Source organism: Dermacentor variabilis, chromosome 3 (genome assembly GCF_050947875.1).
Source record: "Dermacentor variabilis isolate Ectoservices chromosome 3, ASM5094787v1, whole genome shotgun sequence".
In the NCBI taxonomy this organism is placed as follows: domain Eukaryota; kingdom Metazoa; phylum Arthropoda; class Arachnida; order Ixodida; family Ixodidae; genus Dermacentor; species Dermacentor variabilis.
The window spans coordinates 45413863-45419283 of record NC_134570.1 but is presented as its reverse complement, the minus strand read 5'-3'; positions in this window follow the sequence as shown (position 1 = coordinate 45419283).

Here is a 5421-nt window from a genome sequence, read left to right as displayed (position 1 = left end):
TTCTTATATACCTGAACATCAGGACATAATCCGTAAGGACATAGCGGGCAACGTTGACGAATTCTACAGCATTAATGAGAGGGTAGCAGTAGTTGTAATAAAGCTTAATAAGAGGTATAGATTAGCGGTAATACAAGCTTACGCTCCAATCTCCAGTCATGATGATGATGAAGTAGATCAATTTTATGATGTGGAATCAGCAATGATAAAAGTGCAAACTCACTATATATAGTGTTCTAATGGGTCACTTCAATGCAAAAGTGGGGGAAACGCAGGCTGGTGAGCAATCAAATGGTAACTACGGTTGGTAGATATTGGTAGAATTCGCGGAGAGTATTAAGCTATGAATAATGAACACCTTCTTCAGAAAGCGTAGCAACAAAAAGTGGACCTGGAAAAGCCCTAATGGTGAAACAAGAAATGAAATTGATTTCATACTTTCTGCCGATCCCAGCATAGTGCAGGATGTAGAAGCTTGAGGTAGGGTAAAGTGGCAGCGATCGTAGGTTAGTGATGTTTAGGATTCGCCTGACCGTGAACAGAGAAAGAGCAAAATAAGTCAAGAAAATATACTTGGATTGTAGCGTGGAGTGACACAGACAGAGACTAGAAGCTGGCAGGACGAGCGCTCGTCCTGTCTGCTTCTAGTCTAGTCGCCCTGTCTACTTCGCGCTACAATCCAAGTATATGTTACCGTATCAACTCGCCCAACTTTCTATCCTTTTGCATTATATTTCTAGTCAAGAAGAAACAGGCCAGCACAGACGCAGTAAGGCTAAAAGCAGACCAATTCATGTTGGTACTTGCAAACAAATATGCAGCCTTAGAACAGCGAGATGAAGACGACATAGAAGTAATGAATGAAACCGTAACTAGGCTGGCTTCAGAAGCATCAATCGAAGTGGAAGGTAACGCACCACGGCGACCAATAGGTAAGCTCTCCCAAGTACTAAAGGGCCTAATAAAGAAACGACACAGGATGAGTGTCCAACTCAATAGATCAGATAGAATTCTCGGAATTATCAAAACTGATCAACAAGGAGAAAATAACGGATATTCGAAATTATAACGTAAGAAAGACTCGGGAGCGGCTTTCCTGTCCACTCCGTTTCTTCTTGCCCATAATTCCGCTGAGCAACACTACAGTAAAAATGGACGCAGTATGAAATCAGTGAGAAGGAAACTTGGAACAATACAAACCAAGATGTATGCACTGAAAGATAAGCAGGGTAATATCATAAGCAATCTCGAAGGTATAGTAAAAGCAGCGGAAGAATTCTATACTAACCTGCACAGTACTCAGAGCAGTCACGTTACCTCCATTCGAAGTAGTAATGAACAGATAGAGGCTCCTTCTATAACTAGCAATGAAGTTAGAAGGGCCTTACAACACATGAAACGAGGAAGAGCGGCAGGAGAAGATGGAATAACAGTCGATTTAATCAAAGATGGAGAAGGTATCATGCTTGAAAAGCTTGCGGCCCTTTATACGAAATATCTCTAGACCTCAAGGGTCCCAGAGAACTGAAAGAATGCCAACATTATACTAATCCACAAAAAGGGAGACGTTAAAGAATTGAAAATTATGGGCTCGTTAGCTTACTTCCAGTACTCTATAAAGTATTAACCAATTTCCAATAGAATAAAACAACACTTGACTTCAGTAAACCAAGAGAACAGACTGGCTTTAAGAAGGGATACTCTGCAATGGATCACATGCATATAATCAATCAGGTAATCGAGAAATCTGCACAGTACAATCAGCCTCTCTAATGGCTTTCATAGATTAAGAGAATGCATTTGAACCCCTAGAGATACAACAGTCATAGAGGCAATACGTAATCAAGGAGTACAGGAGGCTTACGTAAATATCTTGGAAAACATCTACAGAGATTCCACAGCTACCTTAATTCTCCACAAGAAAAGTAGAAAGAAATCTATAAGGAAAGGAGTCAGACAAGGAGGCACAACCTCTTCAATGCCACTCACTACGTGCTTGGAAAAAGTAATCAAGCTATTATGCTGGGATGGCTTTGGAGTAAGGATCAACGGCGAATTACTCAGCAACCTTTGGTTTGCAGATGACATGGTCCTGTTCAGCAACACTGGGGATGAGTTACAAAAGATAATTGAGGACCTTAACGGGGAGAGTGTAAGAGTGGAGTTGAAGGTTAATATGCAGAAAACAAAGATAATGATCAATAGTCTGGCAAGGGAACAAAAGCTCAGGATCGCCACTCTGCCTCAAGAGTCTGTGAAGGAATACGTTTGCCTAGGTCGATTACGAACAGGGGACCGTGATCACGAGAAGGAAATTTACGGAAGAATGAAAATGGGTTGGAGCGCATACGGCAGATATTATCAGATCCTGACTGGAAGCTTGCCGTAATCCTTAAAAACAAAGGTGTAAACTCAGTGCATTCTATCTGTGCTAACATATGTGGCAGAAACTTGGATACTGACAAAGAAGATCGACAAGTTAAGGACCACGCAAGGAGCGATGGAACGAAGAATGTTAGGCGTAACGTTAAGAGACAGGAAGGGAGCGAGCGGTGTAAATCAGAGAGCAAACGGGTATATCCGATATATTCTAATTGACATCAAGAGAAAAAAAAGTGGAGCTGAGCAGGTCAGGTAATACGTAGGTTAGATAACCGGTGGACCTTTAGGGTTGCAGAACGGGTGCCAAGAGAAGGGAGGCGCAGTCGAGGACGGCAGAAGACTAGGCTGGGTGATGAAATTAAGAAGTTCGCAGACGCTACAGTTGGAATCGGTTGGCGCAGGACAGGGGTAATTGGAGATCGGAGGGAGAGGCCTTCGTCCTGCAGTGGAGATAAGATAGCCTGATGATGATGGTATAGGAACTCGGTGTTCTGTTCAGTTATGGACGCTGCGCCGGCAAAGCGTTCTTGGCGTTCCTATACCTCGACGACTACGTTCGGTGGTCGTGCGCCTTTCTTGTATGCTCCCAACAAGAGTTCTCAATTAAAAAAGAAACGATTCTGTGGTTTTACGTGCCAAAAAATCACGATACGATTATGAGGCACGCCGTAGTGGGTGACTGCGGATCAATTCTGACCCCCCGGGGTTTCCCTAACGTCCACCAAAATGCAAGGCGCACGGGTGTTTTTCGCATTTCGCCCCCGTCGAAATGCGCCAGCCGGTGGTTGCTCAGAGGCTATGGTATTGGGCTGCTGAGCACGAGGTCGCGGGATCGAATCCCGGCCACGGCGGCCGCATTTCGATGGGGGCGAAATGCGAAAACACCCGTGTGCTTAGATTTAGGTGCACGTTAAAGAACCCCAGGTGGTCAAAATTTCCGGAGTCCTCCACTACGGCGTGCCTCATAATCAGAAAGTGGTTTTGGCACGTAAAACCCCAAATATTATTATTAAATGCGCCAGCCGCGGCCGGGATTTGAGGCCGCGACCACGGGGGTGTAGTAGCAACGCAACACCAAAGCCACAATACACCGCCACGACGCACAAGTGTTCTCAACTTTGTTCGGCGACAAAATTCAGAACGCATTCACAGCGGATCAGCTCAACATATAGAAGTAGAAACTCGGCCGAGGGCCTCTGCAGGTCTGCTCACTGTCCGTAAGCTGTGCACCTTAGGTGCAGATCCCATATTATAGAGCTTCCTACAAATGTTACTAGAGGAAACTCTGACGCTGCGATCGCGTTCAGCTACTGTTCGCAATGAACTTCATTTGTAAGTCCAGTGTTGTCCTGTGCGTTTTTTTTTTCTTGTGCTCGCGTCTACACCTGCTGGAACCATCACTATCATCACGCACCAAGTGGGCCGGAAAACCACCCTAGTCATATACCATGTGATTGATTGGTAATAATAGTTTCGCGTTTGTGGCTTCACATGTTCTTGCGTCGTTATCTATCACGCGTTGTCTCTCTCAATTTCACATTAATCGTATAGTTTCTCTGAACGCAGCGAGGCAATTACTTTCTGCACACATATGCACGATAATCGTAAAAGCTGTGGCTATCTCATCTAATCGCCTTGTTGTATATACGTTAAATAGCTACCTTCTTTAGTTTCTCCTCTTTGTTATATCGTCCCTCTCCCTCCCCCCAGAGCAATTATGATCAGTATCAATTTCCTTCCCTCCCTTTTTATTTATATAATTAAAAAAACAATCAATTACTACTACTACTACTACTACTACTACTACTACTACTACTACTACTACTACTAATAATAATAATAATAATAATAATGCGTTGTGAGAACATGCGCGGGGTGCTGTTTGTTCTACTGGTAAATTTCGCCATATTGGCATTTTGAGCCAACCAAAGATGATAAGGTGGCTAATTCGACAATATGGCTGAATTCGCCAATGTCCAGAATAACACCCTAGAGGGAATCTTAAATTTCATTTGACATATTGTTTAAAGGAGTAAACGCTACCTCAAGAGTTTCTATCTAAAACTCGAAACGGAGAACTCGTTTTGCTCGGGCATTCCCTGAACCTACTTTTATCAGGTTCCTGCATTTAAAAGAGAAAGCTAAAAAAATATCTACCGACTACTGGGAGGAAGACTTTATACTTCGCCTTCAAATGACGCCGAATGACGCAATTACTCGGAATAGGCGGTGACTTGGAGACGATTAACAACTTCTCAACAGACGATGCGAATCACCTCGTGTTTTCTGGCGGGCGCAGACCTTGAAGTCGAGATCGAGACAAGTCCGGGTCTTCGTTACGAAGTTTCAATACGTCTATACAGCAAAAGTGGATCGAGCCGTTTGGATAGCTGCCTAAACGCGCCAAGATTCAGACTTAGCAATACAGCGTGAATAATATGTATCAGAGATCTGTGGAAGAAGGTGGAAGGCTGACGAAACACTATTATATGCAATTTCTCATGACCAGAGCACACCTCGGTACTGCTCAAGTGCTTCGTGCATAACTGTAGTACGGCGTATAGTGTGATCTCCGGCACGCAAAGGGTAGATTCCGAAGCGCCGACAGCGGCCGATAAGAGATCGCGGAGCCCGTGTTGCGTCCGAATTATGGGCGTTAAGACCCGCCCGCGGCGCGGTTAGCGTATAATGTAGCTGGTTTCCGTTATACCGTTAAGTAACCGACGTTGTTTTATCGCACGTCCCACGATCGCATCCCATTACTGCCAGAATACAAATGTGTGGTCTCTTTTCCCCCGACTCATCTCTCGTGTGACTCGCATACTCGAATAGGCGGAAACCAACGGGTGTGTCGTCGGAGACCGTGCATTCAGTGCTGACCACGTCGGTGGACAGATCTGTTTTAGATTTCACGTGGAGCACTGTAAAAAGAAGGCCCGTATTATACGCTCGCCGTATAGGCCCGTGTGCCGCTATATCGTCTGCTTTTCCGCCTGCCAAGAGCAGACGACACCGTACGCAGTGGTCGTCCTTCGGCTA